Consider the following 16001-nt stretch of genomic DNA (forward strand, 5'->3'; position numbering starts at 1 on the left):
ATTTGAAAAGGTTGAACTCTTCCTCTTAGCACCGCAATCTAAACAGTGCAGCATTAGGCAAAGATATACAAAAGTAAATGCTATCTGATGACAGTTGTTCAAAGAAACATGCACCTAGGCCACAGCAACAATGGACTTTAACAAAAGCAGGTAAGGCAGGCAAGACGTAGTTTAAACCAGTGATTTATCAGCTCACCTTTCGCACCTGCCCTCTTGATAGGGTCAAGGTCTGTATGTTAAAATAACATTCACTTAGTAAGCTATTACGGACAAGAAATATTTGATACATTCATTTTGTGTTCTCATATGCCTCATTTTGTTTGGTTAACTCTATCCCTGCCACTTCCTTTTTCCCCCCGAGGGGGAAAAAAAAAAAAAGACTATAAAATCACTTGTCAAGAGAAGTTTTTAAAACCAAAATCTTAAATTTCCTGATTTGCGGAGAGGGGGAAAACTGTAAACATAGAAATTTAACTTTAGAAAATTATTTTTGTTAGTAAATGGCAATTCAAAGACAATTAGACAATTCATTTTATGTTTAAGAAACATAGGCTGTATGTAAAAATCATATTTGTGCCAATTCAAAACTAAATAAATCCCCAAACACCCTTAAACAATTTGCCGTTAAAAATATATAATCAAATTTAGAAAACTATAAATTATATTTAAATTTATTATTTACAAGCAATTAATTATGAAGACAGCCAGGTGGCTTTCATTACATAAATTACTGTTAATGACACTTGCCTCATGCTGCTACTGTATTTAGCATTTGCATGCATCACGTGTCAAGCATACACACTGTTGCATAGTTATCTCCAGGACGAAACTGAACACCTTAAGTCAAAAAAAGGTATAGTAATCCAATCAAAAATTGATAATTCCTCAAAAAAAGGCAGGATCTTACTAATGTTACCCATACAGGATATAATTTAAAGAATTTTAACTCTGTCAAACATGAACATTACAGAAGTGTAAAAACTAATTCCACTTTTGAGAAAGATACAGAATTAAGGCAAGAAATGAACCCATTTATATCTCGTCTACTTGAGACACTTAGTCTTAAATCCTAAATAGTGTACTAAAGTTTATCATTTTAAAGCTACTTGTATTAAAAAAATAAAACAGCATAATTCTTGCCTATCTAGCTGACAGAGCCTTGTCTTATATCTGTAAGGTATTACACTGTATATGTAGATATTTAAAAAAGTCTACTTGCAGTCCCAAGGGTATAACTTACGGTCAATTCAAAAAGGAACAGTTGATTTCCTTCTAAATTGCAGTTTTTGAGCATTCCTTTTTTTTTTTTTTCCCTCTCCAAATTGTCTACCTAGAACTGTGACGATTACATTCACTGTCAGACAATATGAAGGGAACATCTGACAGGAGGGAAATAATTCTGTCCTGAAACTTCTCTAACCTTCTTTTCCACTTCTACAATTATAATTTTCCCTTCTCTCCCTCCTCTTCCCTGAGGATTTTTTTTTTTTATGTTCTTTGTACTTCTCTGGAAATCAGTACAATCGCCATATGCTTTGCTTCCTGCATTGTCAAAGGAGTTGAAAAGGTTGGGTTTCCAGCAGAACTCCTATTCCATCCACTAGTTAAACAGAATCATCTCTGATATAAACAATCAATAGATTTACCATATAGCATGACCTCCATTAAGCACCAAAATTTGACTAGTCTTGGCAGCGTTGGCAAGTAAATAATGGATGGAAACCAAGGAAGAAGGAAAACTAGTTCAACACCAAACATTTGCTCTGTGTTAAAATAAACTGAGGATGATCTCAATATGCATCTAGTCATATGGCATGACTCACCGACACTTCTTAAATTTCTGGGAGTTGTCAAAAACATAATAAAAATATACATCGCTGTCTTTACATTAAAGCACATAAGGACTAGACTTTTCATGAAAAAATCGTGAGAAGAGACTAACCAAACTTCACGAAAAATTGGTGAAATTTGACACTTAACATCCTTTGGGGCCTTTCAAAAAGGTCCCCCCCTTCCCCTCTCCCCCCCCCCCAAAAAACCCCAATCGTGTTCTCTCACACTTTCAAGTCTTCTTTATATATTATAATATAGCAACAAAGGCCATAGTACCCTTTTTTTTCCTTCAGATTATTTTTTAGTTTTTTTTACATTTAAATATCAGGCCTTGATACGTGATAAAACTCCTAAGAAAGGACAAGTTAGCAGAACTAGGGTACAAAGAGACAGTGGAAATTGAGAAGTTGGAGAGAAAAATATTTTGAATTGGACTGTTTACATTTGTGTATGTTACTCAGTAACTAACAACTTCCTCTGACATACCCTTAGAAAGGCATGCATATTCTTACACAAGAGTGAAAGATTCACCCCCTCCACTTTTAAATAAAGGGCATCTGAATCTATTTCCCAAGCAAAAATAGGGATGTCATGACCTATTTTATAGAAACCAAAAGACTTAAAGGGGAGAAGGACTAACCCATGATCTAATACTGACTTGGGGTGGAAAAAAATAGAGACATTCAGATACCCTCTGTTTTCAAACTTCTTTTAAAAATAAATGTTTCTTCTATCAACTTTCATTTAGAAGTAATTTCTCTTTCCGCGCAACAGCAAAGCTATAATGCCCAGAATGGGTAAGTGGAATTAAATTAATTTTTAGCACAGCAAATATGCAAATACTATTTTCTTGTGGTACCCTAAAGTATTTTGTTAATGTACCACTTTCCACTAAACCAATCAGAAACAAATCTTTAACTTAAAGTTACGGCTGTTCACATGTAAAGTGTTACCTGTAAAAAAGGCAGAAGGCCTCTCTAGCTACCTAATCACCATATCAATGACACATGCCACAACAGAGAAGCACTAGTTTATTTGATTGATCATGGTAGATAAACTCCAAATAACAGAGAAATTAACAAATGCTTGACATTTGCTCAACATCCATTATTCTGACACTGCTTTCAGGATTTCAAAGCCTGGGAGTATGCTTAATCAACATTCATATTCCCTAGTGAGCTACAGGCACCATATTGCGCCCCGCCTTAGTACTGATGAAAACTGCATATTGGCCATTTCCAAAATGTTCTGGGACTCCACACAGGGCCCCTTCTCTCCCTTGTTCCTGTTCTGCAGTTTTCTTTTAAACACTTCCAAGACAAAAGCATCTGCCAGTTTTTCTCTCTGGGGACGTATGCAAAATGAACTTAACAGTTTTAAGGCAGGAGAAACCCTCACATCTAAATTCATTCATAGGACAGAAAAGGGCCTAAGAGGCCTCTCTAGGGACAAAACCCTGCTGAAATTTTCCCCGACAACAGTGGGAGCTTTATAAAATCTAAGTCCAGACAATTTCCAATTCAAATGCCCAGCATAGCATGACCTTTGTCAGATCTATGAGCCCTAGATGCACCCACTATTTTTTTATTCTAACCAGCACAGACATTAGACAGGGCACTACTGCTAAGCAGGAGGTTGAATATTTGCATGCTCTTCTATTGTGAAAATGTAACAGTGACAGCACTGTGTCGAATTCTTTTCCCTCTAGAACTTTAACTCCATAGGAGAGGCATAGCTGACAGATGACTCTCCCAACATCTGTGTTATGTACACTGCACAGCTGAGGAACCTTGGATCACTGTCACAGCTTCTCCGAGATGACCTACACCTTTCTTATATCTACCCATGATCAAAAAAGTAAAATAAAAAATTGAAAACACCATTTTTTCAAAATGAAAAGTAAATATGGCAAGAAAGATTAACATAATTTAGTCATTAAGCTGTTCACATAGCAGCTCACCATATGTTGTATAAATGTCCTATACAAAATAATTTATCAGACCTGACACGTTGCACATCATATTGTATTATTTAATATGCTTACTAAAACTTCATGGATCAAGCTCCACTTCTAAAAGCATACAGAAAGCCCTAGAAAATATTTCTTCATCTTCCATGATTTATTTTGATTGCCTTTTACAGCTACATGATAAAGTGGAACTTGCAAAATTACAAGGTTAAGGTTTACAGAGCTATTGCTTCCAATACTAAAATATAACAAATGGTTCCACGTCTAGGTAGTATTTTAGTTGCATTTAATATTCAGAAGCACATTAAACTAAGCACTTTGCTTTCTACTGCATATTTTAGTAATTTTAAGTAGTTATTTCAGTAAATATCCTGATCTAAAGTTGCAGTGACATATTTATCCTGGATGAAGAGACTAAAAAGCTAAGAATTACGAAATAAACTGAAGTAAACAATCAATGTGTAATAAATGCCGAAGAAAACCCCCTCCCCACAAACCAGCGCACATAGAAAGATATTAGTATCTACATAGTAGCTGAAAAATTTGAATAATATTTTTAAGTTCTTGACACTAAAGGTGTCAGAACTGCAAGAAACTATAGCTAGGTAAATGGACAAAATTCTCTATCCAGAAAGCCCAAATCACAAAAACAATCATGTATAAGAACGATTATGACTGTAACTAGTGAGGTCTGTCTGTAAAAAATTTTTTAAAAAGCATAAGCAGGATGCTTCTGGATAGTAGTTGCTGGGCGACCAAAGGGATTTCTGTTTGAAAAAAAGCTAAATTTATGGGACATACTGAACAGACAGATATGGTTAGAAAAAAAAATTTAGACTGAAACGCAGTTATCCAGTGAAGCACTATTTTCTTTTTAACTCCCTCACCACTGATATCAAAGGAACCCAACACAAATGAGATAAAAATGTAGTCTGACTTCTCTTTATGGTCAATAATTAAACTCTTCTGTTTCTAATAACAGGATAAAGAAAACCATATTTCTGTGTCGGATCACTCATTGCAAAGAGGTCATTTAAGACTATATTTGGAACTGAACTTGCTTGGCCTATTGGAGTACCTGCCAACTGTTCAAAACAAGTCTTCCTATTTAAGCTCTGAAAGAAACAGAAATTTAGGTTTTTTTTTTTTTAAGTCTTTTTATATTTTATCTGTTCAAGATAATGATCTTGTCTAGAAAGACATATTACTCACCTATGTTAAAAACTGAAGGAATGCTAGATTGACAACATGCAATTTATGTTTAGGGCTGAAAATGGCTAGTGTTCAAAAGTCTTTTCATCTGTAGGAGCCTACGTTGAAGCTCTGGCTATTGGTTATTGCACTGTGCACCAGTTGTAGCCTCATAATACACATCTGCATTTCACAGAAGTGGTGCAATAAAAGATTGGAGTTCACCAGTATCAACAGTGGATCGATGAGAAGTTCTGCCATCTTCCAGCCAGCCACAGATGGAGAAGTACATGGTATCATTATTGCTACCTGCATCTTTAGGAACAATAAGGAATTGCAAAAGACCCTATATATTAATTCAGGTGAAAACCTTTTTAGTCACAGAAGTGTTACCTCTACATTGGTCATGCTTTTTATGCTGTTTTACCACTTTTAAAAACTGTTTCATATAGTCTGTATTTCATGAAAGATTGTCCTTGGTATCACATGGGTCTTGCTCAGAGAAATATCCTGCTTCTGTGAAAGAAAGATGTGTGCTATTTTGGGGCATTTTTATTCAGTGTTGAAGCTTCCTGGAGGTATCTGGGAATTAGTGCTCACAAACGCTTCCCAGAGCTTTGAGATATGCAAACGGAGGACATTCACCCAAATAACAAAGTTCTCTTCAGCACCACATCCTGACCTGAAGCCCAGTTTCACCACGTGGCATGGACAGCACCCCCCACCTAAATAACCTATCCAGATAAGAAAGATAAAGCACTGGATTCAAGTTTAAGAAATTTCTAGTGTAAAGCAACAAGACTGTCATTATCAATCAGACTACTGAATATTTTAGAGTGTGAACTGGAAAGTATAATATATCCGATTCATATCATTACCATATTTCAAATGTTAATGTCTAGAATTTGAAAAATACTTATGAAACAACCAAAAGATCAATAAAATGTTTTCATTAATGAAAAAACAGAAGCTTGCAACCTCTGGGATTCGCAATTAAAAATATTTTTCCCACAAGAGGTGCAGATTCCTGTTTGGCAAATTTAAGCCTGCTGAGAACAAGTTCATTTACTCTGAATCCTCATTTGAAGTCCACGAGCAAGAAGGAGTCCATGAAACACAAGTTGAAAACCAATGATAAAGCGTGAAATCTTAGCATGCCAATGGGAATTTGCCATCTACTTTTACGGTATCAGTTAGTTAAATAAACAAATGAACAAGACTTTTAACCATCTCTGGGTCTGAAGAATATGCACTACTATTCTTTCACTGCTTTTCTAATGCTGTTGGTCTTTTTGGTGACAATACACTATCAGCCTTGTCTTAGAAGACAATTTTAACAGGATCAGTTACTGTATTCCATACTCTTACCGAAATCAAGCCTTACCATTACTTCACTCAGTGTGAAATATAATTCAACTTTCTGAGATTTTCACATTGTAAATAGATATTATGATATTTCACTAGATTGGAAACTTAAAGGAAAAAAACAATTACAAAAATGACTCTATGAGAAGCATATATTTTATTATATTAAGTGATGTGATAAGCTTAGGGGCATGTATCAGAGCTAAAATGGTTGCGGTCATTAATTTAAGTAATAAATCGTAGGTTCCTGCCAACAATGACAGCAAACAGATGCTAACAAGAAAAAGTAGTATTTAATATTGCCATGTGTTATAAAAATGTAAGCATTTAAGACACATCCTAAATTTTTATAATAATATGCATTTAATACATTACTATTCTGACAGATAAAGGAATCAAATTTATAGGTCTCATTCTGCAGTTTGCATCTCTTCTGTGAACACAGAATGGATTCCAGAGGGAAAAAAGCACAAGAATTGAATGCTTAAAAGAGATGTTTGCAATAGATGTTTTTGCTGTTTTGAAGTAGACATTACAGGCATCACGACTCATCAGAAAATGCAAACCTACATATTTGCCTTTATGTAAACAGAATTTTTCCCTGAAAATTCCTAGGAAATTCAGACAACAATGAAGCTTCTCTATCTACGGACAGCAAAAGATCTTATGATTTGGTACAAAGTTAAATAAAAGCCCTTAAAATCCTTGCAAATGGAATGTCAGTACTGTGTGAGCCTCAATGAGCCTGCTAAGTTAAAAAAAAAAAAGCAAAAGTAGTACTCTTCAGTGTGTCTTATTTTGCGTCAATGTGTTTCCCAGATCAGTTTAAACGGTGCCATGGAACGCTCAAATGCTTTTCACCAACAGCATCCTTTTGCAAGAATGCCAAAAAATAAACAAAATCAATGTTAGCGGAATTATTAAAAACATGACCTATTCAATTCATCCCGTCTATACCTGCCCTCTTCTCAGGATACTGAAAGCCAGAGAGAATGACAATCTCATTCAAGTACCAAAATCTGAAAGCTCAGGAAATGCAATCACACCTTCTTGCAAGCCCACCTACACTAAATAGACCATTGTGCACACATCTTTCCTACCGCTGCATCTCTGCTGCTGTACAGTGTGCTGCACCTCTACAGCAAGGGTCAGTGATTAACCATGTGCACAATGTTAGATTACTGACTTTTGCCAACGTTCCTGTTTCGGTTTAACGAAATGGTTTGGTTAATGACACTTCTGTTTGCATTTTGTTTCACTTTCATTTTCAATCAACTACTCCAGGTGCCAGCACAGTTCCTTTCTCAGAAGTGCTACAGTCAATGCTTTAAAACACTTGAGGAAGCAGTGATCAGAGTATGGAAACTAAATTTTCTTCATTAAATCTACTGAAGCAGATATTAAAAATGCATTTAATATACTGGGGATGGCTGGTGGGCATCACTGACTGTGACAGGCCAGTTACTGATGAGCTGCTGTCAGACGGCCTTCTCAGCAGGGATCTGTGTCTAAGGCTGCTGAAGGACAGCAATATCTTCCCTTGTGTGTAAGCTCTATTCATCTCCCAAGTATTTACTAAATCACAGACCTCTGCACACAAACCCAGCGTTTCAGTGCATGCTAACAAATGATGGATGGCCTAGTCAATTCGTTATGTCCTGAAAGCGTGATTTCCTGCCATTCCAATCATCAAACCTCTAGAGCTTTCAGAGCTGATCAGTCCTGGAGAATATATTTTGCAGGCTCTATTAAAGGAGTAGAGGTTCTTTCCATTAGTCTCAACCCCCCCCCCCCCCCCCCCCGCTGATTTAAAGAGAACTCCCTCCTTACTCCCCCCCCCCAACACCACTACCACTAACCACTATTATCTACGTAGAGTACTCAGGGCATATACCATTAATGTATTAGTAAAATAGCACTCCTTGAACAGCAGCCACTTAAAAAGACAAATTTTGTTTGTGACTACTATAAAACACTAAAATCTTTTATTTAAATTCATCCATATATCTTTATTCTGTAACCTAGACAGTCCTCCAAACATTTTGTAACTTGAGCTTCTTTGATCAAATACCTTTTACAGCAAGGGAGTGCTCAAAAGGACTTGTTTTCTTTGTATTTGCCTAGCGAAACATATCAGAGCTCTTTTAATTGTGTTCCTCCTAAAAGGATAAGCCACTTAGGAATAAACTTCGATGTTCCAAAGAGAGGTTTGCTGTCAAAGAACTAAAGCTTCCAGATTTCTCCCTTCTCATAGCAAGGCAATATATTTGGCAGTCTTTTTCCCCTACACGCTCGAGGAGAAATTTTATTTAGCTTTCCTAGTCAATGATCTATGGGAGCAGAATACATGTACCTCACACTTTATTCTGAAACATTAAATTTCAAACAAATTAGTGTATAGCTGCTGAAGAATCAGTTGTCTTAAGCGCAGTTTTTGAAGACAGTATAACAGATACGAGTAAACTTTATGTAAATATGTATTTGGTTACTCTAAAATACAAAGGTCTAGTATTTTTTTGCTTGCTAGGTGTGATCCGGCCATAGCCAGCACAAACCAATCCACACTGCCCTACCATTCACCTCAACCTTGACCTGGAGATTAAGCTCACTTTTATTGCACACAAAGGTCATCTGGGTTAGGTCAAAATTCAAAGTCCCCTGTCAACTAAGGCTGATATATTCCAACCTTTCCTACTCTAATGCATCAAATTTTTCATGGTGAGGTCATATTCAGCAGACAGTGTATTCAGCAATTTATTGTACCATTCTAATACAGCCCAGAATATGATTGTCCAAAAAGCAACACATGAATAAAGTATTCTTCACTCTGATGTACCAAATCCTCTTTACTCATAAAACTCTATCCTGGACTTGTTTCTAGACTTCAGAAGGACGATACCGTAGGTAACTGTTTCTCAAAAACAATTAGGAATTACCATTTTTTACCATTACTGTCCTTAAGTACAAGTAACATGAGTATAATGGTATCCCAAAATCCATGAGTCAATTAAAATGCACACATGGTCAGCATTAAACCGTCCATTTCATTCTTAACAACCACTATAATCTGGCCTTTAAATCTATAGACATCTGTCTGTCTGATGACACCAAGCTTGCTTCACGATGAAATACTTCAGAAACAACAGTCCTGCAAGACTTACGTTTCTATTCTAGTGATAATTACCATAACCATGCAATTTCTGATGCAGCAAAAAGTACAAATTAAACTTTATGAAGCAACACAGTAATGTACATGTTACCAAGGCCACCCCTGAACTTTGACATATAGAAGGATTTTTTCTTTCTCCTGTATTAAACAAAAGTACCTAACACACAGCTACAACATGTCCAGAGCGCAGTGTGTAATTACAGGGAACTAAGTTGCACATTTGCTTCAGAGGACCCCCTCTAGTTGTTGCATTTCACCATCACATCTTCAAAGGATATTGGATTGGCTTCTAAGTGGTTTGTATAAAATGTTCAAGGCCAAAAAGGCTTTACCTTTACTCAGTCAATATGAATTTTGCAGTCAATATGAATTTTGCAAGTGTAGCAAGCCCTGTTCTTTGCAATTTTTTTTTTTTTTTAAGGTCTGCACTGTCATACTGCACTTCCCATATTGGAGGAGAAAAAAGGTTGAGAGAAGGAAAAGACCTTCTATCCTATCAATACTCAAGAATCAGGAAGTTCAACCTTAATTTCAAGCCTAACTTTGAAAATAACTCTGCATTTTACCAGGATGGACAATGTCTCTGGGAACGCTTGCAAGGAAGAGGAGGATTAGGCTTATAAAAATTGTAATGGAAAATTGCAATGCGCTTCCCTCAGAATTAACTTTCACCTTGACGCATGCTCAGTCATGCATGCCACCTACTTTTTAGCTAATGGCAAAGGTAACAAGCAAACAACCAAAAAAAACCCCTCTCCATCTCTTTCCAAACAAATCCAGATGGCATCCACTTGCCTAGAATTTATACATGCCAAAATAAAACTTACCTTCTAAATCCTGACTACTGTTGTTGGAGGGTCCAAACACTGGGCAAAACTATTTTTCCTGTTCTACTCTGAAAGCTTCTACTGCTATCAGCAGCTATTATAAAAATAATTTCCTTGACTTCACTTTTAATCTAAAGAGTAATGGAGGAGACAAAATTCTTCAGACTTATATGCTGATTTACTTCATTTCTGTGATGCAATACTTTTTATTACAGATGAGGACTGGTTTCCCTCCTATTTACGGTCATAGCATGAACAAAGAGATTTTTAGAGTAACATACCAAACCCAAACAGTTACAACTCCTTTGAGGCTTGTACATGGGCGTTTACAGTGAAAACTGAAAACCAATACCCTACTCTGGATTATCCTACAAGATAAGAAATATACTGTAGGATATTGCATAACACAGCTTCAAATAGTAGCAATAGTTTTCTAAAATAAAAAAACTTAGTCCAGAGCTCACATAATTACTTTAGCTACTAAATTCGTACTTCATTTTAAGATTTTGAATATACATTTCATTGTGGGGCATTCCTGAAACACTGTATATTGTTAATTTGCTTCTCAAGTAACCAGCCAAGACCTCTTTCGCATCTCTTATTACCAATGTGTTTACCTGTGAGGTTAAATGTAGCTTAAGTACACTACAAATCTTAAATTATATAAGACTTTTGTTATAAATAATAGACAACAACAAATAGTAGCGTAAAACTTTGCTTACTCTGAAGTTGAACAGATCAAAGAAAAAAAAGACAAAACCTTATAGACTCTACTGTTTGCATAGCTGCTGTAGCTCTGTGATACAGACAATCTAAATACAGTACAGAGTGCAAAGTATTAGATACTTCAAAGAGACAATGTGGAAATTTACCAAAGACCATTTAGTCCCTCTCTACACGTCTCTGCATCTCCCAAAGTCCACCTTCTTTTCTCTCATCAGTTCATCTACTAAAATCAATGTGATGGTTTGTACAGGCAGAACATGAATTCATTTCATTATTAGTGAGAATATAGAAAAGCAGAGGGAGTTTAAGTGATGTCTTCATATGACTTTTTTTTTTTTTTGAGAAATAAAAGTTTCTAGCCCTCATGGGCACAAAGGCAGCTTCTGAATGAGATCTGTTAGATGAATGCTGGCAGAGTAAAGAAAAACAGTCTAGTTCCTCTGCTTTCCAAAATAATTAACCTACTATTGTGAAGCACAGGGGTAGCAGGGAAGCTGACAAGAACTATGTCAGCTTTGCTATGCTCAGAGCCTTCCTAGGGAGAAGACAGTATAACTGACAAGTCACACACCAGTCCCTAGACAGGGTTTCCCTATATAATATACCTGAGCTTGAGTCCTGAGCCTAGGGCTCTGAAAGACTGTCTTTGGCTCTTGAGCTTCACTGTCAGCCCTCCTTCCTGGGTAACAACGGTAACAGAAAATTCTCCTTCTACCTTAACTCAATCTCCAAGATCCATTAGCAGCAGGAACCAGAACCCAGAAATGGAAGGGAAAAAAAAAAAAAAAAGATGAGGGAGAAAGATGAGGGAGAGGGAAAAAGAGAAGCACTTCTACCTTCTTACTCCCCACTCCAGCCATTTTGGTCTTATCAGTTTACCAGAACAAAAGCCTGGATACAGCTTCTTAGCTGTGTCATTACCCAATACTAACTTAAAACTGTTAAATAAAGGTGGACAGTTTTACCCCCAGGTATCTCAAAGGGTTTTAAGACCTGGATTAAGAAGCACTACAAATAAGATTTAATAAAGCAGATAGCAAATAAACAGGAGCCCAAATGAGGGCTCTGATACATGCTTAGAAGTATTTTGTGAATACACTCAGTACTGTTCAGAACTGAGATCGTTATGTTAGTTTTACTTATATGTCATCAAGGAAATCTTGATAATCTGAGGAACAGCATAAAGGAGGACTGAAATAATTCATGAAAAAAGCAATATGCTTCCTTGCAAATAAAACTGGCTGGGAGACGAAAAACAGAGACCTACGTATCCTCATCTCTAAAAACGAAAAGAGGCACTGGATGGCACTGGAGAAAGAGGAAAAACAAATGTTAACTCAATCAGAAGTGATCAGAAGTTTGTCTGATAAAATAACACTGATGCAATATGTTTACATTTCTTTAGGGCATTTGTTTCAGTTTGAACCATCACTGAGAAAAATAATTAAGAATTAGCAAACAATAAATGGATAAGATTTTCCAATACACACTATGATACATCACCAAGCAGATATATTTCTGGTGGAATACTGTTGGGACTCATTCAAGGCCCTGTGTCATTTAATAAAGCTGTCAATAGTACAGAGAAAGAGCAAAATAATTATTGAAAAATGTGTGTAAATCCTGAAGGAATATTAAATAATGAATAAGACAGGTCATGAATGTAGAAGAATGTGCTTCACTTGATATGCTGTAAAAATAAAATAAGTGTGCCTTTCAGTAGTCAAATGTGAAGTTACACATGTTAAAACTAAGCATCTATACTCAAATATGAAGGAGTTCATCCTCAGAAGCCATGATACTAAGACAGACTTACAGATTCATAGTACATAATGTATTGATCAAGAACTACTAGTGAGCAGATGAGCCCAAAAGGGTTGATGCAATCCTGAGATGTACTGGTGAGAGGGAAGAACTTCTATTACCTCTAGTATAACAGTTTCTATACAGTGTCTAGTTCTTCAAAGGCAACTGACTCCTTAAGAAGCCTGAACACTTTGGTCTGCCTCACTGATGGTCAAAAACCACTGTGAGACTTTTTTTCTATTGCTTACTGGAAAAAAAAATAGAAAAAATTTCTCTTGTCTTTATGTCAGCTTACCTTTCTGTTGCAAGAAAAGCTCACCCTAATTACTATGAAGGAAGCCTACAGAAGTAAGATAAACAGTAAAGCCTTTTAAGAAGAAAAGGTAGCAAGTAAAGACCTACACAGAACATATGCTAAAATCCTGATACTTTGAAATGCTACTACTTTGAAACTCTCTATAAACTTAGTCTGTGTTAAAACGGGGTCAAACAAGAATGCTTCTTTTACAGGAATAAAAGTGGAGGTACTGAAAGGAAGTTAGACTAGAAGCCTAAGTAAGTTCATTTAACAACCTATAATTAGGTAAGGAAGAGAAATAGTACAGACCGAACCAACTGTGCTGTAAAACAATACTGCACTCCTAGATAGAGTGAAATATGTTTCGCAATCGTTCAATGCAAGAACTCAAAAAGTAGATTTTTTTGAATCTCTAATAGATGTAAGACTACTGAGTCAACTTGCAATGCCAGAAAGTTCATGGAATCCCTAATTCAAGCACAATATAGAGTAAAAAGATTAAAGACTCAGAACAGAATCAAATCAGAAAAACAGTGGCTGAAGGAAAAATGAGACAGTACCATAATGAACTGGGTTCGCAAACCTTATACCCTTAGAAATCTTGGCAGAAACCAGAGGAAGATTCTAACAGAAAAACTGCAAAATGCAATCAAAATGAGACACCAAGAAGCAAAGAAAAACACTTTACAAGGTACGGATTTGAGCAGCATCCAGTCCTTTGCCCATCATATTCTATTAGTAAAAAGCTTCAGGCAAGGACTAAGAGCTTCCAGAAGAGAAACCCTATATCCTTATTCTGCCAAATAAAAAATGAGAAGAACTGAGAGGTTTTTTCCCTGAAACGACAAGACTGAGGGAGTAGAGTATCAGCTTGGGGATGACTCAAATCCCTAGAAGGTGTACTTTCTTGGACAAGTTAAAACGGACAAGTTAAAATAGACTTTGAACATAATTTAAGGATTTAACCTAAATCTTGTTGCCATAACCAGGTAAATCTGAAGTGATTCTTATAGGGAGGATTCCACATGTGGGTATTTCTAACATCAATTTAAAAAACAAACACTGAAAAGACTCTAACTTTCTCAGAGCGTTTCCAGCCCTACAACAGGTAATCCAATTTAAACGTTAGGTCTCAATGACAAAATTTTAACACCGAAGAACATGAGCCCAGGATAAAGAGAAAGTAGAAAAATGAAATACAATTTTCCTTTTACAAAGGAAATTACAAATTCCTAGCAAGGAGACAACTTCAGGTGAAAAATAAGGCAAAGAAGTTGGTACGGTTAAAACAAGCCCAATATAAAACATACAGAATATCCATCCAGTTTTGTATATGTTAAGATGCTCAAAGGAACAGTCTAAATTTAACTATTCAACATTAATAAATCACAAAGTAGAATTCTTGAAAATGGTAATGTCACCTGTTGAACTCTTGTTCAATACCAGTTGAGAACGAATCACCACGTCAAAAAAGAATTTAAACTCACAGGTCATATTAGCAGCCACCACACAGCATAACTACACACATTAAATTGTGGTAATAATCCCAGAAATTACAAATTATTCTTAAGGAGAAATTCCAGAACTAAAGTAGGCCTGTAATAAAATGTGAAAGATACTCTGACCCTCTACAAAATGGGAGAAGAGGCAGATTCTGAGTCTTCAAGTTCTGAAACAGAACAGGCAAGGGAGGAACCAGGAGGTAAGACAGTATCAGAGAAAGAATTGAGCAGAAAAATGTAGAAGTCAAAAGACCTTTTGAGAACCTTTGGGTCAAGGAGACAGTAGGAAGCAGAAATATTTGCAAATCGCCAATGTATCTATTGCATTATCAGTGAAATGCTGATCCTTCCTTGGGAAAAGAAAGATTGAAAAGTGCAAGATGGAAACAGCCTTTACGGAGCCTAGGACTTTACTATTTGAATCAGTGACCGTTACCACCCAATAACGACAAACAGATTACTGACAACTACTTCCCCGTGCAAGTGCCATGACAGATTCTGAAATATCTTTTAAAAAAGATAGAATTAGAAAGTTAGTTGTTGTTTTTTTAATAAAGAAGTGGCAAGAAAGTCCAATCAGATCCTTCTAGTCCTAGAAGGGAAGCCCCGAGATTCTGGATTATAAGCTGCTTATCACGGGAAAAATAAATGCCACAATTATCAAACACAACACTGAGAAAGCATCTACTTTAGTCTTATGATGGTACGCAATTTTACAAATCCTTACAGATGTCCTCTTTTTACAAGATCATACAAGGTTTACAAGGGTACAAGGTTACAGAGACTGCCTGCTTCCTAGGCTATAACATGTCCCTGTTTCAATACATCTATCTCCCTTACTGCTAAGATAGGCAGTGGTCTTGGAATTTATTCTAATAGCATTTTTAACTGCATCTCAAAATCACTGGCCCAACATATTTCACTACTTTGAACTTATTTGGAGGGGCTTCTGCATCTGCCCTGTTCTAAGAAATACACAAAAAAGACATCAAAATAACATAACTCGCTGAGCCATTCACAGAAAGAAGACATGAAGAAGGAGAAAAGTGTGGCTTCTTCAATATATACAAAAGATAGACTTTTTGAAAGGGTATAAATTTAGTGACTCAAGTAGCAGATGAGATGGAGTCTTTCATCCATCATGCAGACAGAAGATTTTAGCCTTCTCCCAGGATAGGCAAACAAAATTCAGGAGAGGCCCACAAGTGGAATTCAGAAGAGGATGTTCTGATCTCACAACGCGGATAATACAACACAACCTAACAGTATGCTAAGGGAGCAAATCACGGAAGCGGCCATTTTAGCCAGTCTATGC

At 36.3% G+C, this 16001-nt stretch overlaps 1 protein-coding gene across 23 annotated transcripts in view; it reads right to left on the minus strand.

Annotated features, from left to right (window-relative positions):
• CDIN1 (CDAN1 interacting nuclease 1) overlaps positions 1 to 16001 on the minus strand; it is a 171275-nt gene that overhangs the window by 150711 nt on the left and 4563 nt on the right. The window lies entirely within an intron of this gene.

Source organism: Struthio camelus, chromosome 5 (assembly GCF_040807025.1).
Source record: "Struthio camelus isolate bStrCam1 chromosome 5, bStrCam1.hap1, whole genome shotgun sequence".
Classification (NCBI taxonomy): domain Eukaryota; kingdom Metazoa; phylum Chordata; class Aves; order Struthioniformes; family Struthionidae; genus Struthio; species Struthio camelus.